This window comes from Elephantulus edwardii, unplaced genomic scaffold (genome assembly GCF_000299155.1).
Source record: "Elephantulus edwardii isolate Elephantulus edwardi_28Jun2011 unplaced genomic scaffold, EleEdw1.0 scaffold00079, whole genome shotgun sequence".
NCBI lineage: Eukaryota > Metazoa > Chordata > Mammalia > Macroscelidea > Macroscelididae > Elephantulus > Elephantulus edwardii.
The window spans coordinates 5425033-5451931 of NW_006399829.1; positions in this window are offsets into that span (position 1 = coordinate 5425033).

Consider the following 26899-nt stretch of genomic DNA (forward strand, 5'->3'; position numbering starts at 1 on the left):
ACAGATAGACATTCTTCTGGTACTCTCTGATTTCTGCCAAGATCAATTTGACATTGGTAATAATATCCCCAGTGTCACAACCTCTTCAAAACCCAGGTTGTATTTCTAGTAGTTCTCTGTTCAGGTCTTTTCTGGACAATCTTCAGCAGGATTTGCTAGTGTGTGATATTAGTGATATTGTTTGATAATTTCCACACTGTGGTGGGTCACCTTTTTTTGCAATGAGAATAAATAGGGATCTTTTCCAGTCAGTTAGACAAGTAGATGTACTCTAAATTTCTTGGCACAACTTGGTGAGCACATGCAGGGCAGCGTCAGTTTACTTAAATACTTCAATTGTTACAGGTACTAGAAAAAAAGAACTTCCCAGGTACTGTTAAGAATGAGGAAATCAACATTCAAGAAGCTAAGAGAACACTAAATAGACTAGTCCTCCTCCCCCAAAAATCCTCAAGACTTATCATAATAATATTCTCCAAAATAAAAGATAAGGACAGAATACTTAAAGTCACATGAGAAAAACAAAGAATCACCTACAAAGGAAAAACAAAAAAATTACGTTCTTATTTTTTAGTGGAAACCATGCAAGCAAGAAGACATGAGATGGCATACACAGAAAGTTGAAAGAATACAATTCCCAAATGAGGATCAAGTATTCCACAAAGCTCTCCATTTAATATGAAGGAGAAATTGCATCCTTTACAGAAAAGAAAGAACTTAAGGAATTTGTGAAAAGAAAACCAAATTTACAAGAACTTTAAGGGAAATATCCTTCCCACAGAGACACCAAAAGAAAGTGGTCATAGTATGGTCATATTAACAAGAAACAACAACAAAAGAAACACAGCAAAATGACAATGATAACCTGGCCTGTCAATAATCACATTTCATATGAATGTACTAAATGCACAAATCAAGAGAGAAAATAGTAACAGAATGGATAAAAAACAAAGTCCATCCATATGTTGTCTACAAGAGACACACCTAAGAAATTAAAAGAAAGATAGACTAAAAAGAAAAGGACGGGAAAACCTACATCAAGCAAACAGCACCCACAAAAAAGCAAGAGTGGCAATACTAATTTCCGATATATTGTTCTTGTTGTTAATATGCCATCGAGTGTCTTGCAACTCATAGTGACCTTATGTACAATAGCTCTGAACACTGCTCTATCCAAAGACAATCCTATTGTCTTTGGTACACCTACCTCCATTATCCTAGTTACTGAATTGATCCATCTTATCGAGGATAATCCCCTCTTGTGCTGTGCCTCCACCCTCTCAAGCATTATATCCCTCCTTAAGGACTGGGCCCTCCTTGCAACATGCCCAAAGTATGTCAGATGAAACTGCAGAATCCTTGCCTCCAAGGGGTAGCCCGGATCCTCCCTCTACAGGTTGAATGTGTTTGTTCTTCTAGCTGTTGTTGTTGTTTTGTGCCATCGAGTCACTTGCAACTCATAGTAACCCTATATACAACAGCTCTGAACACTACACTATCCTAAGCAAAACTCATCATCTCTGGCACACCTACAGTAGTCACTGAGAGAATCCTTCTCATTGAGGGTGTTCCTCTCTTGCACAGTCTGTCCAACTTCCCATACATCATGTTCCTGCCCAAGGACTAGTCCCTTCTTGCAACATGGCCAAAGTAAGTCATATGAAGCTTCAGAATTCTTGCTTCCAAGGAGCATCCTGGTTTCATCCTCTGTAGGACAAACCTATTTGTTGCTCTGCAGTACTCTGGAGCATCCCCTTACAGAAGATTTTCCCAAGTTCATTTGTCTTTTGATTTCATGGATATTGGTACCAAGACTGTTGATCGTAGAGCCAAGCAAACTAAAGCTAATAAGTATCTCAGTTTATTCACTCCAGTGGTGAGTATCTTTGTTTTCTTGATGTTGAGCTTTAATCAATAAATGAAGCTGCAGTTCTTGATCCTCTGCAACAAACACTTTAGGTCCTCACCAGTTTCAGCAAGTAAGGTTTTGTCATTGGTATAACAAAGATTGTTGGTGAGTTTTCCTCCAATCCGGATGCCACATTCCTCCTCATAGTGCCAAGTCTGTTGGATGATTTGTGCTGCATAAAGATTGAAAAGGAATGGAGATATGACACATCCCTGGCATGCACCCTTCCCAAATTTGAATCATACAGTGTGTCCTTGCTTGGTTCTGACTACTGCCTCCTGGTCCAAGTATAGGTTTCGCATAAGCACAATCAAATGTTCTGGGATTCCTATTCTTCCCAGAGTTAGTCATGGTTTGTTACAATCCACACAGTCAAATACCTTTGCATAGTCAATGAAACCCAGATAGACTCTGGTACTCTGCTTTCAGCCAAGATTCATCTAACATTAGCTAAAATATTTCTAGTACCACAGTCTCTTCTAAACCCATTCTGCACATCTGGCAGTTCTCTGTTGATTTTCTGTTCCAGTTGTTTTTGGATAATTTTCAGCAGGATCTTGGTTGCGTGTGATGTTAATGATAATGTTTAATAATATTCACACTGGAATGGGAACAATATGGATCACAATCAGTCAGTTAACTAGATGATTTCCCTTCAGATTTCTTAGCACAACTTTGTGAGCACATCCAGGGCAGAGTCTATTTGTTGAAATATATAAATTGGTATGCTATCAATTCCTGGAATTTTGTTTTTTTCCAATTCCTTCAGAGTAGCTTGAACTTCGTCCTTCATCACCATAGGCTCATGTTCATATGTTGTTTTCATGAAATTCTTCTATGTCTGCCAATTCCTTTTGTTACAATGACCCTGTATATGCTTTCCATCTTCTTTTAATGCTTCCTGGACCATTAACTATTCTGCCCAAAGCGTCTTTAAGTGTTGCAAGTCCAAGCTTGAATTTGTTCTTCAGTTCCTTCAGTGTAAGAAATGCTTGAGGGGGCTTGGACCTTTTAATTTTCTCTTTGTACATTTCATTAAAATACTTCATTTTGTCTTCCAACTCTACTTTTTAAATCTTCTCTTCAGCTCCTTAATTTCTTGATTTATTCCATTGTTTTTGGCTTTTCAGTGCTCTAGTGCAATATTCAGAGTCTCGTTTGACATCCATCTTGGTCTTTTCTTCTTCTTCTGTCATTGTAATTACCTTTTGCATGCTTCATGGATGATATTCTGGTATCCTTCCACATCTCATCTAGTCTTTGCTATTCCTGTGGATTTGATTTAACCTTATTTAGATTCAGCTTTAACTTGCATGTGAGTAGTTAGTAGTCTGTTCCACAATGAGCACTTGGCTTTGTTTTCACTGCTCAAATTGAGCTTCTCCAGTGATTCATTCCACAGATGTAGTTGATCTGATTGCTATGCATACCATCAGGTGAAAAACATGTGCATAGTCTGTGTTTATGTTTCTTCTAAAAAGTATTTGCTATGAATAAATCATTGATTATACAGAATTTTCTATTTCTATCTTCATATTTATCATCAAGTCCACATTTTCCCACTACTGATCCTTCTTTCCTGTTCCCAAATTTTGCACTCTCATCACTAGTTATTGCAAATGTATCTTAGTTGCATGTTTGATGGATTTCTGAATGAAAACTGCCATAAAAGATAAATAAGGGAACTATATAATGATTAAATCACAGTAGATCAAGAAGACATAATGATGGACAACATCTATGCCCAAATGGGAGACCTTCTAAATACATAAAACTACTGGTAATATAATTAAAGAAAGAAATAGACAATACCATAAAGGTGCTCAGAAACTTTAATATACCACTCTTGCCACAGGAAAGGTCTACTCAAAAGAAATTAAACAAAATTAAGAAGATCTAAACTACACATTCAGCCAACTTGCTCTTGTGCATGTATTACAAGCACCACATCCAACTAAAAGTTAGTTCACTGTCTGATCACATATTAGGTCATAAAGTAAGCCTTAACAAATGAAAAAGCACTGAAATAATACCAAGTATCTTCTCTGACCACAATGCCATGAAACTAGAAATTAACTACAAGATTATAAAATTTATAAAGCCACCAACATAGAAGCTAAATAACATCATGATAGAACACATACTGAATTATAGAAGGGAAAAAAAAAAGAATGAAATAAAAAAGTTTCTTGAAACAAATCATAATGACAATACAATGTACCAAAACCTCTGGAATGCATCTAAGTCAGTCCTTAGGGGGTAGTTCATAGTAATAGGCAAACAAATAAAAAAAAAAGAAAAGAAAGAAGAAAAAAATGTGTTGGTTGTTTTTTTTGTTTGTTTGTTTGCTTGCTTTATTTCATTCACTATTGTGTGTGAGTTGATTTGATTTACTGGATTTAGAAAACAATGAGCTGTGGGGAAGGAAACCTCTTGTTTAGAGTCAACCAGGACCTGGTGGGTAGGCCTTATATTTAAAATGTGGTAGAGTATTTGTGCCTGTGTCCCTAAGGACTGGCATTAATTGCGTTTGGGACTAACATTCTTCTAAATTATATAGCCGGGTTCTGTCTACTTGCTATACAGAGATAACTTGGGGTTGCTGTGTCATGAGCGTGTCACATGTCATAATGGTTAACCATGGTAGGCAGTGTTTGGTGGAGCTTCCAGATAAAGACAGGCTTGGAGGCAGGAGTGGCATCCACTTTCTAAACAACATGCCTCTGGACACTCTATGAACTTAGAGAAATGACGATAGTTATAGAACAGGGTTCAGGTCGTCTGTTCATAGAGTTGCTATGAGACGTGTTTGACTTGTTAACTCTTGACAAAAGCAACAACGAAATATGCTGATAAATTTGAAAACTTAGAAGAAATTGACAAATTCTTTGAAATTCTTGTCCTACCAAGATTGACACAGATAGATGTAGAACACTTGAACAGACTCACTACAAAAGAAGAAATTGAGGAGGTCGTAAAATGACTCCCTCACAATAGAAAAGTCCTGGATCAGATGGCCTCATGGTTGAATTCTACAAAATATTCAGAGAAGATTTATCACAAATTTTGTCTGTTTAAAAAAATAGAAAAAAAAGAAGACAAACTCTCAGAGACATTCTATAAAACAAGCATAAGCCTAGTACCAAAACAAGACAAAGAAATTACTCCTCCCCGAAAAAATCCAAAACAAAACAAACAAAAAAATAACAAACTGAAAAACATATATCTCAAAATTGTATCTCTCAGAAACACAGAAGCAAAAATTCTTAACAAAATTCTTGCCAATAGAATCCAAAACCATTTAAAAAAAAATCATCATGACCAAGTGGAATTCCTAACAGATACACAAGTATAATTCAACATAATAAAATAATCAGTATAATTCACTGTATAAACAAAACAAATAACAAGAATCATATAAAATTAGAAATTGACACAGAAAAGGCATTTGACAAAATCCAACACCCCTTCTTGATAAAGACAGTCAGCAAATTTTGAGTAGAAGGGAACTTCCTCAAACTAGTGAAAAATATATATGTAAAGATAAGAGTCAATTTTATTCTCAACAGAAGAGTAAAAATATTTTCTTTGTGAACAGAGAACAGACAAGAACACCCACTGTCACCACTTCTATTCAATATTGTATTGGAAGCACTTGCTAGGGTAATATGACAAGGGAAAGAAATAAAAGGCATACAGATCAGCAAAGATATGGTTAAACTGTCACTATATGCAGATTATATGATAGTGCACAGAAAACCATAAAGACTCAACAACAACAAAACAACTCCCACAACTGTTAGAGCTAACAAACCAATTTAGTAGAGTGGCGGGATACAAGACAAATATTCAGAAATCAGTGGGATTCCACTACAGTAACAAGAAGAATTCAGAGAAGGAAACCAAGAAAAAAATACCATTTATAATGTTGTTGTAGATGTTGTTGTTGATTGCCATCTAGTCAAGCACCACACAAAGCGATCTTATGAACAAAAGACCTGAAGCCTTTCAATAACAATCATCATTAGAGTATCCAGAGTTCATAGAGTTTCCAGAGACATGTTGTTTAGGAATTGGATGCTTCTTCAAAAGACTTGTACAAAGGAATCTACAGAACATTTCCATGAAACACATTAAAAGACCAAAATAAATGGGAAATATTCCCTGTTCATGGATATGGCTTAGTATTGTGAAAATGACAATCCTACCAAAAGCAATCTACATGTTTAAATTAATCCCACTGTGAATAACAAATTCACTTTTTAAGGAGATTGGTAGAGAAATTGTCAAGTTTGTTTGGAGAGAAAAGAGACTCCAAATTAGCAAAACACTTTTGAAAAACAAAAATGAAGTGGGAAACACAGCCATCTCTGGTCTCAAAACCTATTACACAGTGGTAGTAACCAAAACAGCATGATTCTGGTACAATGACAGATACATAGACCAACTAAACAGAACTGAGAACGCTGAAATGGATCCATATATCTATGGTTAATTGGTATTTGACACAGAAATAAAACCCATCAAATGGGGAAATGACAACCTCTTCAACAAGTGGTGCTGGTAAAACTGAACTGCTACCTGCAGAAAACGGAAATAAAATTCACATCTCACACAATACACAAAAATCAACTCAAGTTGGATCAGATACTTGGAAGTAAAGCCCAAAACCATAAAGTTCATCAGAGATAAACTGAGGTTAAGATTAGAAGGCCTGTCTATGTAGAGACTGACAAATATAATCAGAAAAAACACAATCTGAAGAGGATAAAATTAATGAATGATTTAATTTCAAGACTAAATTTCTGTTAAGACTAAATCTCATTAAAGACTTAGCAGAGTGAAAATAAAACCTACCGACTGGGAACAAACATGGAAATACCATCTCAGATAAAGGTCTCATAATAAAGTTTATAGAATACTCCTGGGTCTCCAGGTGAAAAAGAGTGATACCTTACAAAATGGGCAAAAGTCGTAGAAAAACTTTTCCCAGAGAAAGGCATTCAAATTGCCAACAAATATATGAAGAAATGCTCAAAATTACTGGGAATAAAAGAGATGCAATGAGATAACTATCTTACCCCAGTAGCAGTCAGTGGTGACGTTTAATAGGCCCACAAGCAATAAATGTTGGAGAGGACATGGAGAAGTGAGAATTCTCATACACTCTTGGTGAGATTATAAAATGGTACAACCAATCTGAAAGACAGTTTGACGTTTTCTCAAAAGAGTTGAACAGAGAAACTCCGTATGACCCTGTGTGACACTACTAGGAATTTACCCCAAGAAATTTAGAACTGAGACGAAAGCTGAGATTTGTACACAAGTGCTCGTAGTAACATTATATGCCACTGTAAGACCATGGAATCAGCCCAAATATCCAACTACAACTAACTGGATTGAGAAATTGTGGTACATTCACTCAACAGAATACTATTCAGTACTCAAGAGCAACAATTTTAAAAAACACTAAGTATACAACTTGGGAGAGACTGGAGAGCATTATGCTGAGTGAGCTAACCCAATCTCATAAGAACAAATACTATTAAGACCGTTAGTGTAAAAAATAGAAGGATAACTAGTAAAATATTTATGGGGACTCCAGGGATGAAGGGTTTGGAGCAGAGGGTAAGGACAGGTAGGGGTGAGACCACACGGTTGCACAGTTTGGTGTGGGCAGGTAGAGGGTGAAGGAAATGAGAGGGATCCAATAGGGATCTGAAAAGATTGCGTAATGATGGGTGAGGTGCAATGGTGATTGATTTTAGAAATATAATCCATACTAATGGGCTGAGGCTCAATGTCAAGAAGACAAAGATTCTCACCACTGGACCAATTGGTAGCATCAGGATGGATGGTGAAGAGATTGAGATTGTTCACAGCTTCAGTTTGCTCGGCTCCACAGTCAACACTCTTGGCACCAGCAGCCAGGAAATCAAAAAACATATTGCGATGGGAAAGCCTGCTGTTAGGGACCTCTCTAAAGTAATCAAGAGCAACGGTGTCTCTTTGGAGACGAAGGTGCGCCTGACACAGGCCATGGTCTTTGCAATCACTTGTTATGCATCAGAGAGCTGGACAATGACTAGGGAGGACAGAAGGAGAATTGACGCCTTTGAGTTGTGGTGCTGGAGTAGAGTATTGAATGTACCATGGACTGCCAAGAAAACAAACAGATTCATCCTAGAGAGGGTTAAACCAGGCTACTTCTTGGAGGCAAAGATTCTGGGGCTTCGTCTGACATACTTTGGACATGTTGCAAGGAGAGTCAGGTCTCTGGAGAGGGACATCATGCTGGGTAGAGTGGAGGGACAGCGCAGGAGGGGAAGACCCTCTATGAGGTGGATTGATTCAGTGACTGGGATAATCGGGATGGGTGTGTCAGAGGCAATGCGATTGGCACAGGGTAGAGCAGGGTTTAGGGCTGTTGTACATAGGGTCGCTATGAGTCGCAAATGACTCGACGGCACATAACAACAACAACAACAACAATGATTATATGAAACACAATATGAAATGTGAATGATGATTAGTTTGAAATTCAATGTATAAGAACTTCATGAGCAAACCAATATAAAATAAAAATAAGGGGGAAAGAATATGCCAATAATATTGAAGGGAAATTCATCAACACACAGTGCACTAGACATTGTACTGCTGTTGTTGTTAGGTTTCATCAAGTTAATTACGACTCTTAGTGACCCACTATGAAGAAAAGAATTGATCCTTGTTCTTTTCTCCACCATCATCACCATCACTGATACTCTCAAGTTCATTGTTACAGTCATTGTGTAATAGTATAGGAAAACAACACTGTTTTAGAAAATTCCCTGTTTCTTAAGAACTCCCATATGTAGCAATGTACCCGCAATATATCTATAGAACACTAGCTGGATGAAAGCCTGTAGGAATCAGAAATGTAGAAGAGTTAAAAGTGATTGCAAACAAAGAAATCAGAAATAGTAGTCCAAAAGAGCTAGCTTAGGCAGTTTTATTGAGCCTCAGTACATTCCATGCTGGAGGTGGAAATATGAAGAATTGTTTGCTGCCAAAAAGAGAGTAGTAAAACCACTGAATAGTAGTTACATACAAGAACTCATGAAAGAAAACCCTGAGGAGAAATAGTCTTAAAACTAAAGCTGTGCTTGTTTGACAATGTAACAGATGGGAGAACCTTTCCAGTGAATGAACAACTGTTTTGAGACCTTTTGAGAGGAAAAGAGTTAGAAAGAAACAAGGAGAAGGATATTTAAAGTAAAGTAAGTAGTTTATGTAAAATAAAAGCGGATCAATGATACAACAAAGCATTTTTGAATCCCTGAACATAATGAAGATAGCATACACAGAGAAAGCAGAAGGAACACCAGGCTTGAAGGCAGGCCAACTTGAGTTTTAATTTTAAATTTTACTTTAATTAGCTTTTGTCTTTGGACAAACTATTCTATTTCCCATGGACTTCAATTTTTTTTGTTTGTAAAAGGTGAAATATAATGCTACTTGCACCGTTAAAAATAGCATAAACATCACAAAGTTAATAATATTATTATCTCCTATAAAAATGATTCCTTCTCTATTCTCACACTGTGTTCCTAATGATATAAAAAGTAATGATAAATAAGACCAAAAGGGATCTATAGTTTACCATATTTGATTAGATTTAATCACAGAAATAGCAGGTCCAAATTTCTTGACTAGAAAGACGACACTGTTGTTTCATTGTAGCAAGGAAGCTGGGCAAGAAATGACAAACAAGGAGATAATCTAGACCTCAACCAAGAAAAGAGAATTATGGAAGATACAGCACATTGAATTTCTATATGAAATCACGCTTCCTTACCCTTTGCTTTATTACCCACTGTGCTTTTCAATAGACTGGATGAAACATGGCTCACCTGTTTAACATCCAAAGTAGCAGCAGTCAAGAAATCAAAGATGAGTGGTATTGTGAAACTCTGCTGCCAAGAAGCCCTTTAAATTGTTAAAGATCCAGGATGTCACTTTGAGAACTACTGTGCGCCCAATCCAAGCCCTATATTTTCAATTGCTTCAAATGCATGTGAAAATTGAACAATGAATGATGAAGACTGAAGAAAAAATTGAATTGTGGTGTTGGTAAGACTATTGAATATTCCAAGGATTCCAAAGAACCAAAGCTAAGCGTTCCTTAGGGACAATGGTGAGGTTTCATCTTACCTACTTTGTGCATGTTGTCGCGAGGTTTCAGTGTTTGGAAATAGAGATCATGCTTCACAAAGAAGATAGTCAGTTAAAGAGAGAAACAAAGACCCTCAATGAGATAGATTGACACATGGCTGTCAGAGTAGGCTTGAGCAGGGTCGAGATCATGAGAATGGCTCAGGATAAGGCATAATTTCATTTGGTTGTTAGTGTCACTACAATGCCTCAACAACACTTAACAGCAAAAAGCAACATTGGTAGGTCATTGACTTATTCTGGGATATGGCATGATCAATGTCTTTAAATGTGTTTGTGTGTTTGTATTTGACCTTTTTCACTTAGTTATTGTCTTGTGAAGATCATATCTGAGTAATTTCTAGTCCCAAGATGAGATGCATACAGCACCCATGTACAGATTGAACATAAGAATAGCTAAGACAGAAAAAAAAAGAATAGGTAAGACAAGTTACTGTCAGCTAAGTCAGCAGTACCTAAAGTTTTATTCGTGAGAAAAATATTTTCTATAGTAAGTCATTGAGTTAACAAGATTGTTTGTTATGTACCAGTGTTTTAGCAATCATTGACCAGTAAGGGAGATATTAAAATTGAGCAATACATGAAGTTAGAAGAATAAACATTGTCAGCAATGAATAAACAAATGGCAAAGATAGAGAAGTCCTAGAATAGAAGGCTAAGAAATACAATTGACACTGAAAAGATCACTATCCTCCTTATTCTCTGTATGAAGAATCCAAAATATTATTATCTAGTCCATGTTCACAGGATTGTTGATACTATATCTAAGAGGAAGAATGGAAGTAAGTCATCTCGTACATGGCTCCCATTAAGTCTCTATCTTAAATCCCACTTAAGTATAAGTTGATTTTATTTTCTCTCAGAAGATCAATAGCATCTACTTTTATGAGTTAATTAGATTTGGCATACACTGGAATATTTTTCAATCTTAGAGTTATTTAGGATAGTATAAAAATATCAAATATCTTAAGATGCTCATAACCACAAAAAACAATAGGAAAGTATATATTGTAGAGAAAAAAAACAGGATTCTGAGTTAAGTCACGAAAATATATTGAAAATATTGAGAAGTATCAGTAATTACCTTCTAACAAGGTCCTAAGAGAATTTTCCCCCAATTTATTGTGTATCGAACAAAGCTCACAATAACCTTCATTTGCTCTTTATTGAGACTAATTTATCTGACATTAATATAGCTCATATGGCTCTTAAGAAAAATCAATGCTCACATTATTTGTATTTTTCTATCCACTATGTTTGAAGTGACTTTCTTATAGAGATCATTTAGTTGGATAAATTTAAAAATTCCTACTTTAATAATCTCTATCCTTATAGTTTTTTTATTTCATTGTATTTTTACTGAGAGTTTACGAAGAAATTATTTTTTCATTAATTAATTTATTCACATTTTTCTCCTGACCCATTTCCTCAATTAAATTTATAATTCATGCCCTGTTCCAGATTGTTAATTACTATACATATGGAATATCTTGGGACATTTAGATCATCTGGAGGGATCTCAAATTAAATTTTTTTAAAAAAAGGAAAAGAAAGAGGAGGGAGAGGAGAAAAAAGAAAGTGAGAGGAGGGGAAGGAGAAAGAAATAGAAAAAGAAAAGAAAATAATCCTGTTTTCTCTGGGGAAAGAGTAAGGGATAGGAAAGGCAGCAGAGATCTAATGTTTGTTCTGTTAACAAGGAGCCCACAGAAACTGGTGCCAATCAAATCCCCCTGGGAGCAGCAACAGGAGGAATCTCCAGTCATCTCAATCCCAGGTTTACAATCCATTCCTCAGTGGCAGTCAGATTTCCCAGCAATCAATGTATCTACGGAGATACACATTTCCCTGTTCTCCATTCAGGAATAGAAGTGATGTAAGCTCATAGACTTCTATACTAACTACCTCCAAAAGGCAGCCCAGGAAGACCAAGGAGCCAAAGATGTGCTTTCTGCCTCTGCATGCCCTATCAGCAGGGATTAATGGAAGTCCTAGAGGAATGAAAGAAAGAAACAAACCACAACAGCATACCTAACTAAGCTGTGAGGCTCATTAATAATGGTGCAGGACTGGGCAACACTTCATTCTTTATCCATAAAATCACTATGACTCAAAATCAATTGCACAGTAGCTAACAACAATGTCTGATGTTTCAATGTTTCAATATGTGATACAATCTATATCCTAAAACAAAAAATTAATAGATACAGTAAAGACATTCTTGTCCAAAGAAGATCTCATACTTACAATAAGAGAAGTTTAAAGACTGCCATTATGCAGAATTTTTTAAGGTCAGAAGGCATCAATGTAGAGTTTATACAGGATAAAGGTATTTTCTGAGACATTGGAAGGTCAGTGCTGATGCCTGAAAATCCTAGTCAAATTGGAGTAACTAGTCCTCCTAAGCCAAGGTAAAGGTGGCGGGTTGGGAAAAGAGAGGCAGGCTCTCAACTAGGTGGGTTCACATAGTGATTGCCACAATGGATACAGAATAAGACAGGGTTAGGATTTGTTGTTCATAGAGTTGTTATGTGTTGTACTTGACTTAATGACACCTAACAGCAATAACAGCAAAAAATTAATCATATATTAGATATATTTTCTCAAAAATTAACTTCAGTTTGGCTCATTGACTGAAGATCCCCCTCTTTCTCTGGATTGGATTGGAGAGATCAAGAAGGAGGAGAAAAATAAATATTAATGGTACCTTCTATTGGTAAAGTATTTAAGATTTATAAATCTCAGTGTCAATCTTTATAAATTACCCCATGTTTTATCAGTGCATAGGCAAAAACATGTTATCTCCATTTTATAGACAAGAAGTAGACTTATACATGATGGGATTGTAAGATGATGCAACCATTCTGGATGGCAGTTTGGTACTTTCTCAAAAAGCTGAATATAGAAATTCCATATAATCTAACTATTCTGTTATTTGGAATGTAGCCTGAGAAAATGAGAACTAAGGCACAAATGGAATTTTTTATACCAATATTCATAGCAGCATGATTCACCTTCACAAGAACATGTGAACAACCCAAATGTCCAACCACAAACACATGGATTGAGAATGTATGGTACATTCATACAATGGAATACTATGCAGCACACAGGAACAATGATCTTGTAAATTATTACCTAACTTGGGAGGAACTGTAGAGCAGTATTCTGAATAAACTAACTCAGTCCCCAAAGCATAAATATTGTATATAACCATTATTATAGAATGAGTATAAGGACCCAAGAGGGGTGGGAGAGTTTGGGAGCAGAGAGATGGGGATGTGCAGGGGGAAGAGGGGCATTAATCATGGGGTTGTACAGTTTGATGGGGAGGGGTGCTGGAAATGGAAAGAATTTGTCCTTGAAAGCAATGTATTCAAGTTTTGTAAATAAACTAGTAGAAAAAGGGAAAAAAAGTTGTTGACTTAAAGAAATAAATATCTAAATCATAAAAACTCATAAATGATGGGAAAAGGAAAAAAAACACAAAGAATCTAAGACTTCACATGGATCCTACATTACCTTAATCTGTGGCAATGAAAACTAATAGACTTCTCTAATAAACTTAATCTTTAGTAAAGAATGTTATTCAAGGGTATCAGTATAAGGGGTCAAGGCCAAGGGTCAAGTTGAAGAAATCTATGTTTGTTATTGTTGTTGTATACCATCAAGTCGGAACTGACTGATAGCTGACTCTCTAGGGGTTTTCAGAATCTGTTGATTGCACAAGAGAAGATTGTTCATCTTCTCCTGCAAAATAGTGGATTTGAACCTTGTGCTTTCAGGCCTGCAGCACAGCTTCTTGTCCCTTGGCAACCAGAGCTCCCTTAGGAGTCCTGGTAACAGGATGTAAAACCAAAGTGGATAACTGATTCATCTAAAGGGAGCTTCAATGGCATAATCCTTAGAGAATTGGTTTGCTATCTAAAAGATGAAGTCTCTTGTTGGTTCAAATCCACCAGATACCCAGGAGTTAGTAAGGCAATCTGAGGGAGCAAAACAGGCTCAGAAAACCCTCTGGAGGTTCAACTATAAGTGGGTCCCAACTGGACAGCAATGAGTTAACTTCTCCAATGTGCTTAGCTTTGTTGAGATATGACAATTTTTATGCTGTGTTCCAACTCTTAAATACCAAGGCAAGATAGTGCTTTGGAAATACCAATCTTAGATGGTGCTTTGGAAATCATAAAGCACTACAGAAGTATCACAATTTATGGCTATTTTTAAGTTAGATAATTTCACTAAGAATCCTTGCACCTGGTGCCTTACTGCTCTTTGACTAAAACAACAATTTCAATGGCTTTGTCACTGTCTGCCAGATGAGTCACATAACCAGTGCTGGAGGGTCACAGTGTGTACACACGTTTCTCAGGCTTTAGTAATTCTCCCACCTTCTTATCTGATTGCTACAGCTCATTTTTTTTAAGACCGAACAAACTTACACGTGCTTTTGTGGTATTTCCCATTATAAATTTTGTCCATAAAAATCTTTTAAATCATACATTTTACCGTAAAAAGTTTTCATATCAACCCAGGAGATTTTAAGAACAATAACAAATAAATGTCTCCAACTAAATTTTTAACAAATTAAAATTCCACTTAATGTCTTAATTTCCTGGTAAAACAAATAAAGGCCTATGATGAGAAAGAAAATGGTAAAGCTTGTTTAAAAGTGTTTTCTGTACTCTCACTCCCATTATATTTAAGATCCAGCTATTTAATTACCTGCTCAAAGCTAGGGAGTGGTTAACAAAGGCCCTGTCTCTAAGTAGGCCAAGACATTCTACACAATCTCTCTTCTCCTGCCAGGGGAGATTTTTCTTTCTTATAAACCTGTCAATGGCTACAAAAATAAAATGTAACTCATTAGGGAGATATGGGGACCTAGTCTATAGAAAATTGCCCTGCTAACTCAAAAGCAATGAATCTCTGGTGGTTCAAGTCTACTAGCTGCTAGACAGAAGAAAGATGGGCAATCTACTCTTTTAATGATTGACAGCTTCTGAAACCCCACTAAGGGTCACCGTGAGTGAGTATCTACCTACTGGCAGTGGATGTGTGAGCAGCAAAGATGTTGCTTTGACTTTACTTTGTCTAATTCTGCTTTTAAACTTAAAATAGGAAGAAGATAAGACCTGCCCTCACCTACATCAGTGATGAGAATCGGCTCCTGCAGCGGACTCTCGGGCAGCAGAGTGCTGGCCTTGCCCACGCGGACTCTGGTGGGCTTGCGCTGGTGTCGCATCTTCCTGAGCTCCGTGTGCTTGAAGTGAGAGGCGATGTGGGTTTTCCTGTGGCCTGAGGTACGGAACTTCTTGTCACAGTGAGGACAAGCAAAAGGTCGGACACCTGTGTGCAGGCGGATGTGCACTTTGAGGCTCCCTGAGGTGGAGAAGCTCTTCATGCAGTACTGGCACTGGAAGGCCTTGATGCCTGTGTGTGTCTTGATGTGGGCTGTCAGCGTGCTCTTGACAGCGAAGGCCCGGGAGCACTGAGGGCACTTGAAGGGCTTCTCATGGGTGTGGATGCGGACATGACGCACCAGGTCATTGGGCTTCTTAAACTTCTTAGTGCAATAGGGACACACATGCCACCTAACGCCGTTCTCCTCACGAATCGAGCCTGGGAGGAAGGGCGACCTCTTCTTCAAGATCTTCTTTTCCTTTTTGTCCAGCTTTTCAGGGCTCTCCTGATGCTTCTCTGGCTCCATCTCGGGAGGCTCAGCCTGCTCACCAGAGACGCTGGCAACATCTGGACTGGCTGACACTCAGGGCATGCTTTCCAGAGGCCTGGACACAGTGACGCTCAACATCACCTCGCAGGGTCAGCAGTTCCCAGCACTGCTCATCGACTCGTCCCTCTCAGGCCCGGGCAGCACCGGTTCCCCGCAGGTGATCCTGGTCAGCCACACACCCCACACGCCATCAGCTGGCTGCGAAGAGCTGGCCTACCAGGTGACTGACGTGGCCCCTGCCCTGACTAAGGGCAGCCCGCCCGAGAAGGAGGGCCCGGCGCACCCGTGCCTGGAGTGCAGCAGGGCCTTCTCGTTGGCCACCATGCTGCTGCAGCACAGCAAGGAGGTGCACGGCCGGGAGCGCACACACGCCTGCCGCCTCTGCGGCAAGGCCTTCAAGCGCGCCACGCACCTCAAGGAGCACATGCAGACACACCAGGCCGGCCCATCCTTGAGCTCCCAGAAGCCACGAGTGTTTAAGTGTGACACGTGTGAGAAGGCGTTTGCCAAACCCAGCCAGCTGGAGCGACATAGCCGCATCCACACAGGGGAGCGTCCGTTCCGATGCACGCTGTGTGAGAAGGCCTTCAACCAGAAGAGCGCACTGCAGGTGCACATGAAGAAGCATATGGGCGAGCGGCCCTACAAGTGCGAGTGCTGTGCAATGGGCTTCACGCAGAAGAGCAACATGAAGCTGCATATGCGGCGCGCGCACGGCTACAGGGGTCCCCTTCAGGATGCTGCCAGCCACACAGAGCAGGACACGGCGGGGCTGGGCCGGACGCTGCACCTGGAGGTGTCTGAGCCGGCCGGTGAGTGGCAGGCCCTGGCCAATGTCTTCTGACAGAAGGCAGACAGACTTTCTGCTCCACATCCCCAGGTCACCTCTGAAGAGTTGAAGGTGACAGTGCGATTGTTGTTTCTAAGGTAGTATCCCGAGAGGTACTGTCCTTCAGAGACTCGGAAGGCTCAGACCAGGGATTCTGCTAAACTCAGGGACTCCGGCTGGCCGTCTCATCTGCCCCATGGCCACACGTCTGGTCAGCAAGGGCCTCACTGGGCCTGGCACTGCTCAGTGTCACTTGTGGGTGTCAGCAAAAGCAGCGTTCACACAGAGAGTACTGGCTTCCCGAGACAGGAGCCCAGGAGCACAGTGGGCGGCACAGAGAAACGTCCTCGTGGGGGGCGGCCCTTCTGCTGCCTCCCCTGTGCATTTGGGAAGTTGTTGGAAACGGACCCTTTCTAGCCTGCCGTAGTAACGAATTGATAGTGTGAGAGACGGCGGGCCCGTTCTCTCCATGAGCCACAGGACACTGACCCCGTGCGCTGCTGGGCAGAGGACACTTCCCGTGGTGACAGTGCGGGCATGCGTCTCCGAACATGGATGGCCGCCGTGGAAGCACAAGCCATATGAGGGCAGGAAGGACACACAGCCCACCCTTCCAGCAGCGCCCACACGCTGGGAGCAGCCGAGGACACGCCTTCCACGCGAAGATGGTCAGTTTCTTTCAGGGAATCCTCTGGCATCGTCCAGGCTGCCCCTGCCCCCGCGTGCCCGACATTCCAAAGATGGAAGCCCCCTGACCTTGTGTCTCCCTGGAGTATTTAGATGCTGTGTGCACAGTGCACCAGCCGCCCGCTGAGCTGTGCGTGTAAATAGTCCGCCTGCCTGCCTAGTGCCCTGGCCCAGGCCATCCAGACGAGCAGGTCTTCCCCGTGTAACATGCAGCCAGCTTTTATTTTGTGTTTTCTTTCCTGAAAAATAACTGCCTTTATTTTCTGCCATTGCCCTGTTAATTTCAGAAGAGTCATTTTATTATAAATATTGTATGGACTTGTATATATGAGAGGAGACCATATACGAGGGGACTATTTCAGAGCCTTACAGAGAGACACTTGTCTCGAAAGGGAGTCTGTGAGTCCTGGTCCCTGTCCTCAGTCACAGCGGGCATCTGTATATAAGTAATATTGATACAACGTGAGAACTTTCGTTATGTGAAAAATACTTAAGCCAGAAAACTTAAATAATATTACTTCTTTAAAAAAAAATAGGAAGAAGAAATAACATTTATTCTTTTTAATGCCAAAAAGCCTGGTTTTGAAAATAATTTTAGCACTAAAAACTGGTTTTAGTTAATATTTATATTCACACACATAATTGACTAAAAATAAAACCAGACACACAAAAGATTTCAAAGGGTAACTTAAGAAGACAAATTAAATTATTGTAACAAAATGTGCTAAGAGCTGAAGTTAGAAAGTACAAAGTGAGAGCACACTTAGCATTTCTCAAATTGAAAGAACTGAAAAATTAAACTTCAAGGTGCAATACTGAAAATTCTATGGGCAACAGATTGAATGATGTAGGAAGCATCAAAACCAGATGGAAAAGTACATACAGTCACTTAACGAAACATAATTGGCAGACATGAAATATCTCAGGAAGTAGCATATAACTCAGGAGAAGTGCTAACTCCTCAGTGTGTGGCTGATATCCATTTGTACTTAGACATGGATAGCTGGGGATGAGTTGACCAGAACCCAGCCAAATGAAGAGAAAACACGTTATCCTGTGAGTTCGTGCTGACTGCTGCAACCTGATGATCTGGACTGGACTTTGCTCATAGATACAGATGCTCAAAGTTTCAATACTGAGCAGAAGAGTCTTCAGCAAAAGGGAAAATTTTTTTCCCCTTCAATATAATGGTTTAGTAAAAATGAGCAAATCATAAATTGGTTATTGAAAATGAGGGAAGGCCTGAGATTTGAAGTAACTGTCTTACACATTTTATTAGTAAGATGATTATAAGCAGGAAATGAAATCTTCAAACACAAATGTTAATGGCTAGCAAAAACAAAGGATAGTATGGGCAAAACAAGGATAGTATGGGCAAAGATTCATTGTGCAAAATGCCTTCCTAGTTATTGTGGATGAGTATTGATTTATTCATAGTCTTACCACTAAATTGAGTGGACTCATAAGCAGGAATCGACAATCTCATCACCCGCAAAGAAAAAACAGGGAATGCAGAATATGTCTTTCAGAGCCAAAAATTCTTGTGCTACTGCGACCCAAGCCTATAGGATCTACAGCCACAAACGTTGCAGTAAAAACCAGAGAATTGACATGAGTCAGAGCTGACCTTGGGACTATTATCCCACAGAACCAGAGTTGGTTGGAGGACTGTGGGTAAATGTGAGGAAGATGGCATAATTAGCAGGACTAAGAGATTTGTAACACTGGCCTAACATCATGAGGCTGAAGACAGGGGTGCCTGTGAGCCCATTTTCAAAGCTATCATGAGTAAGCAATTGTATCCTACTGCCAACATGAATTATGAATTATAGCCTTTTGACTTCTCTAACAAATTCCTTAATTATGGGATTAAAGGGAAGCAAAAAGAAAAAAAATACAATGATAATGAAGGAAGAAGTTCAAGCTATTCTAAAGGAATTGATTGAACACTATGATGTTAAAGGTTTATTATTAAAAATGGCTTTTCTAGCCATCTACTAAGGAGGTTTAGTAGTATGGAGTATCATTGCTAAGCCAATAACACATGGTTCAAATCCACCATGTGCTCTGTGAGAGAAAGATGCAAAGCCTTCAATATGCAATTACTGTCTCTGAAAACCTACTGGAGAACCAGTTATCAATTGGTTCCAATTTTACAATGTGTAACAACATCAAGCCATTAACTTTGCTACATATGGCTGTATGGGAATAGAATATGTCAGAGAATTTACAAAGAAAAAATAGAGTTTTGCCATTTCACAAAGTTTAAATTGAGCAGATTCATCAGCAGAAGTTTGAAAGTGTCAATATTAGTCTACAGCAACTGGTATTCTCAGGCAAGTGTTCTCATCCAGTACAAACAAGGCAGGAGTGGCATCTACTTCATAAACAACATTCCTCTGGACACCCTATGAACTTTGGGAAATGATGATAGCTATAGAAAGGCATCAGGTCTTTTGTTCATAGAGTTGCTATGAATCATACTCGACTTGATGTCAATCAACAGCAACAATACAACAACTATATAAGCAGGAAGAGAGAGTAGAAATGCATGGCTCATTCTTTGGCGCCTGAGATTCCTGTGCCAGCCAGATCAGAATCTACACAAGAGCAACAGCAACCTCAGCAGGGAACCACAGTGAAGTTAGATAGAACCCACTTGAACTGTTGCCCTAAGGAAGCAGAGCTAGGGGCTTTCACCCAAGCTTACTGGAGGACTGAAGAAAGACTGCATAAATGGCACAAGTAGAGGAGCTTTGTAACATTAACCTAAACTGTGAGGCTAATGGTACAGTGCTTGTGAATACACTGGAGAAGCCTTCTGCTTTGAGAAATCACTACTGAGAATCTGTCTTGACTGAGGGATTATAAGTGCTGCCCACCTGATATATAAACTGTTAACTTCCCTAATAAACCTCATAACTATGAATATGGTTCTGTGAGATATGTATGGTCATTGCAATGAATTTCAGACTCAGAAGAATAGTATTATTGGTGTTTGGATGAGTAGAAGTAGGTAGAGGACCATAGGAGATCATGTTTGATCTCAAAAGAATGAGTTTTATATTGTGGGAGGTGTTGATGGAGATAGTTGCCCTCTGTGGAGTTGGTAAAGGTCAGGTATACCAATGCCCATGCTTCTACAGAAACCAATTGGCATGGTTCAACAAACAAATGCAACCTTGGATATGCTCACTAGTCTATGCCAAGAAATTTGGAAAATAGCAACTTGGTTAGTTGACTGGAACATTTGTTACCATTCCCAAAAATGATGATTGTACAAGATAACAAAATTATGAAATAATTCCATTAGTATCAGTGAAGAAGACTTGACACACTTGCTGCATAAAATCAAAGACTACAATCTTCAATATGGGTTCTAAAAGGACATCATGAAAACAAAAGTCACATAACTTAATGAATAACATAATAAATGAAGCAAATATTGAAGTTGTAAAGCATTTAATTTTACTGTTTATCATGAAACATCCACAGAAATAATAGTTAAGAAATCAAATTATGTCTTTCATCAGGAAAATCTTTTTAAAGTGCTGAAGTGAAAAGAAAATCACATTGAAGACTAAGTATTTCACTGCTGTTGTTGTTAAGTGCCGTCGAGTCACAGGCTCTATGAAGGAGAGTCCTGGACACTTGGGTGCCTTTCATCCTCTCTCCAAGTTCGTAGGTTTTCTGGAGACAAGCTATTATGGAAGTGGATGCCACTCCTCCTTCCACGCTTGTTTTAATCGGGGAGCTCCACCCCACTTTCTGTCTGCATTGGGTAGCCAATCATTAAGGCATTTGACACACCAGTGCCACTAGGAAAAGAAAAATACAGGTTTGTAGATGTTGATTTTTAGGTACTTAGAAAATTCACTAGGGAGCTCTATGGCATACATATTCCATTAGAAGCTGACTGTATCTCTTAGGCTGTTTGAATCCACCTCATATGAGATTTATAATCTTGGAAACTGAATAGGAGATCAATTATAATTCTGTTCTAATTAAATATCAAAAAGTGATTGATTGAGTGAGTGAGTGAGTAAGTGAAAGACAGAGTAAATACAAGGACGTACATTTTATTCATTGAAAGCATAGACTTTTGATCAGAAGCAAGAATTAAGTGTATAAACTTGAGAGGTGTCAGGCAAGACATAGTTATGCATATTGTTATCCGTTTGCTTAGGAATAGAAAGCATACAGTGACAGAATAAGATCGGGTAGAACAGAACTTTGAGACATGAAATTTCTTAAAGATTGGTAGGTTATGCATCTTGTTATGCATGTGAAAGTTGGGAAATGAAAAAAGATGGCAATCAATGTCTTTGAGTTGTGGTGCTGGAGAAGAGTACTGAATATCCCATGGACTGTCCAAAGAACAAACATATTTTGTGGAAAAAGTATAAATACTTCTTGGTGGCAAGGCTGATGAAACTTTATTTGACATATTTGGGGCATGTTGGTGGGAGTGGGCAGTCCTTGGAAAGGGAAAAAGTGCTTGGAAGAGTGGAGAATCAGTGAAAGAGAGGAAGATCCTTAAAAGATAGAGTGATGCAGTGACTGCAATTGTGGACTCAAAGATAGCAGACATGATCACTTTAGCAAAACTTAGGGAGTGATCAGATCTACTGGCCATATGGTCACTATGAATTGTAATCAACTTGATGACACCTAACAATAACAGGTGCTCAAAAGGAGATGCACTTTAAAAAAAAAAAGATGAAAAAGAAACTAGAAAGAACTGAGTAATCACATATCCCCATACTCAATTTATTTAAGTTAGATTAAACCTAGAGAATGGAGTATCTTTAAATAATTACTTTATTCTTTAAATTGTATATCAATGAAGGAGTTTTTTTTTTGCTTTTCAAGGAGAAGAGCAAACTGGGGGTGGGGGTGGTATGGGCGGAGAGAAAAGTGCAACAACGAGTGAATGGAAATCCAAAATTTTTGTAAATGTTCATTGCAATTAATAAAAAAATTTAGAAAAAATTGTACAATTTGAAGAGAAGATGAGAAAAACAACATCAGCTTAAAAAATTGCTCATTTTCATGTTTCATCATAAGACAGCTTAGAGAAGAAATTCCTGATTACAGAGCTTCAAGGTCCTGCACTGTATTATATCCAGAAGAATGTCTCCTCTAGACAGCAAGATGTCTGTGCTGTATCTCAGGGTTGGTCTGAACTTCTTAAGTAGCACGGCACTGGTATCATTTTCCAGGTTGTTCAATAGATTCCTACTTGACTTAAGAAAAACAAAATATTAAGAGGATCTTACTTGGTCATAACCTGTTTATTCTTGAAAGGCCTTCAACATTTTGTCAACTTCATTCTATAAACAAGACAAATATGTAAAACCTCATATGTACAGATAGGCTTATAAATAGATGTCAGTTCTATAAAGAAGTTAAAATATACCAAGCTTCACCTAATTATTTTTATACATCTTCTCACTACACCCTGTTATGTAAGTATCATCAACAACAACATTATCATAGTAGCTTATAAGTCTTGAGTGTCTACTATGTTCCAGATACTGCATAAGTTCTATTTATAACAGTTGATTTAATCTTCAAAGATGCCTATGAGGTATTGCAATATTTTTATCCCTATTTATGTATGATGAAATGAAGGCCTAGTACTAGTATGTAGCTTTCTTAAGTTTCCATGGCTAATTAAATAGAAAATTAATAATTCAAATCAATACACTTGAAGTCTTAATCATTTTACACTACTGACTCTCCCAATATAAATATAGAGTGTTTTATTTAATGCATCACTCCAATCTGAAACAAATTATTAAAACTTCTAAAGAAAGATAATGACATAGGTGTCTATCTACTGATGTTAATCTTCTGTATTTTGTTTTTTTATTTTTATTTTTTTTTAATCTTCTGTATTTTGGAGGACAAATTAATTACAAGCTGACATTCAAAGACAGTGAGGGTGAACTATGGAAATGACTGTTATTAACAAACAGTCAAATATGAAGATTCTCCTGGGTGTGGATAATAATAGAAAAGTAACCTAGAATATATGATCTGGAATTGAAAGTTCTATTCTTTTAACAGGAAAATGAGAAAGTTCATGGCCAAGACAGAGACAAAGCAAAATCTGAGGCTCAATAGATGAGGACAATTCAGAGACTCAGGAAAGTCACACTCAAAGAAAACCACAGGTGCACGCTAGACAGCTCTGCCTTGGTTACCAATGAAGGGGTCATCTCTAGTCCATAGTAATAATCATATCCATAGCAGTAATGAAAATGGCAGAGTCATCAAGACTTTAATTATCTTTAGTTAAAGATGTTCTTTTATCTTTAAAATCATGTCCGCATAATCCTCCCTTCATACTTAGCCTAACTATGCTAAGGAAATGCTAATTTTGAGCTATTCTGAAATTTCTCTTTATTAAACCTTTTAAAACGACTTTTAAAAAGTCATTACTGGTAAAATATGATTACCCTAATTATAGGAGAAAATCATATTTTCAACTAGGCTACTGGTAGTTATTTACAGTACTTTAGTGTTAAGGTCTAATAGGAAAACAGAAATTGCTTTATTTATATTGGACAAATATAAAAGCAAAACCAGAAAGTTTGTTGCTGTCAAGTCAGTTCTAATTCATGATGACTTCTTATGTTAAAAAGTAGAGTTACTACTCCTGAGGGAATTTTTTGGTATAATCTTTATAGTGTTGTTACTCTATGCTGTGGAGTTAGAGAACCTACCCATGTCTGACTCTCCAGCAGGTTTTCAGAGACTGTAAATCTCAAGGAAGGACACTGTCCATCTTTCTCCCATGGAGCAGCTGGTGGATTCAAACTGACTTCTTTTATATTGACATTGCAATGTCTTACCCTTAGACCACTAGAGATTCTTTAACAATAGAGAATCATAGAAGTGGCTCATTCAACAAATATTTTACATAGTACTGTGTATTAGGTTCCTAGAACTTTCATAACAAAGTGCTACGTACTGGCTGCCATCTATTCTATCAGAGAGTTGAGGATGTTATGCCTAAAATCAGAGTGGTTATTTCTGAGTTTGTGAAGAACCCTGTGACACACCCCCAGCTTCTGATGACTGCTAACAATCCTTGGAGCTCCTCGGGTAGCAGCTACATCACTCTGAATGTTTTCTGTGTCCCCACATGATACTCTCCTTGTGTGTCTTTATGGTCCCCTGTCTTCATTGGGGTTTCTTATGAGGGCACTGATCATTACTGTTAGAACCTATTCTAATTCCATATGATTTTAATTTGCATCTGCAAAGACCCTACTTTCAAATAGGATCCCATTCTTAGGTACCAGGGATTAAGATTTCAACATAATTTTAGGAAAATACATCTCATCTATTGTGATTTTAATTTACACCTTGGGAAAACAGTGAACAAACAAAGAACAGGCTATAAATTAAAAAAAAATAGTAAACAACAAGGAGTAAACAAGACAGAAATTTATTGCTTCATGAAATATAGTCCTTGGGTACTTTGCTGCATTTGTTTAAGTAATAAATTTCCTTAGAACTGATTTCAACAGCAATGCACAATTTATTAAGCACTAAGCTCAAATTCAAAGACGAGCTACATACAGATTATATCTATATCTGGATTTACAAAAATACTGAGGAGGAGAGGAAGAAAACAAACTCCTGTAGACCTCCTGTTCCTCCCCTACCTAATTAAGAGCCAAGGTTAAGAGTGGGGCACATTCATTCTACTATGTGCTTCAGCCTTCCTGATATAATTTCATTCTTTCTTTGGATCTGTCTTTCAAGTTTTCATAATGAAATTGTATGTATATAAATATAGTTCTTTTGGCATGTTATATATTCTTTTTAATTAAATTCTGCTAATTTTTAACATATTGTTTGGCTAAAATTAAACCATAATAATTTTTATTTTGTAGTTTTTTAGTGAGCATAGTTACATATGTATGCATGCATGTATTTACAATCCATGCTTAAACTCTCACTCTTAAGGGAAGATTTAGACACAGCTCTCAATTGATTCCACATGTAACTACTTCCAAGTGCTTTCTACAGATCTATGGTAGCCCAAAGCCCAAAGTCTATTCTGACCTACTATGACACTGGAATTGCCTGCAAAATTGCATGCACAACTGTATTAGAGTTAAATAATTTGGTTGCTAACAAAATGTCAACAGTTTAAATTCACTAGTACCTTTATAGGAAAAATTGAAGCAAACTGCTTCCTTAAAGATTGACAGCCTTGGCAATCTTATGGTCATTTCATTCTGTCCTAGATGGTAGTGAAGAGTTGAAATCAATCTCATGGTAGGGAATGTAAAGTTTCTATTAAAGTTCCCAGTTGTCCTCTTTTTCAGAGCACTTCAGGCAAGGTGTTGAGAGCTCTTTGAAAGAAGCAGAAATTGAAAAATATTGACAATACAATTTGAAGCAGGACTAGTAGCTGAGTTATTTACTATATCTAATTATAAGTACACTTATAAATATCTCAGAACACTTGATTATGCTAATGAGAAACCTATACTTGGACCAAGAGGCAGTCGTCAGAACAGAGAAAGGAAACACTGCATGGTTCAAAATTGGGAAGGGCATACGCCAGGGATGTGTCCTTTCTCCATACATTTTCAACTTGTACGCAGAACAGATTATCTGGGAGGCTGGGCTCTATGAGGAGAATTGTGGTGTCAAGATTGGTAAAAGATCTATCAACAATCTGCAATATGCAGATGACAAAACCCTGCTTGCTGAAACTGAGGAGAACCTGAAGTGCTTACTGCAGAGGGTCAAGGACTGCAGCCGCCAATATGGATTGAGGCTCAATGTCAAGAAGACAAAGATTGTCACCACTGGGCCAACTGGCAGCATCAGGATGGATGATGAAGAGATTGAGATTGTTCACAGCTTTAGTTTGCTTGGCTCCACAGTCAACACTCTTGGCACCAGCAGCCAGGAAATTAAAAGAGGTATTGCCATGGGAAAGTCTGCTCTTAGGGACCACTCCAAAGTACTGAAGAGCAATGGTGTCTCTCTGGAGACTAAGGTACGTCTGAAACAGGCCATGGTTTTTGCAATCACTTGTTATGCATCTGAGAGTTGGACAATGACTAAGGACGATAGAAGGAGAATTGATGCCTTTGATCTGTGGTGCTGGAGAAGAGTATCAAGGGTACCATGGACTTCTAGGAAAAAAAATAGATTCATCCTGGAAAGGGTTAAACCGGGCAGCTCCTTGGAGGCAAGGATTCTGAGGCTCTGTCTAACATACTTTGGACATGTTGTAAGGAGAGACTGGTCCTTGGAGAGGGACATCATGCTTGGGAGGGTGGAGGGACAGCACAGGAGGGGAAGGCCCTCTCTGAGGTGGACTGATTCAGTGACTGGGGCAATCGGAATGGGAGTGCCAGAGACAGTACTATTGACGCAGAACAGAACAGAGTTTAGGGCTGTTGTACATAGGGTCGCTATGAGTCGCAAGCGACTCGAAGGCACATAAAAACAACAACAATTATAAATAAAATTAGTTAAAATATTTAGCAAA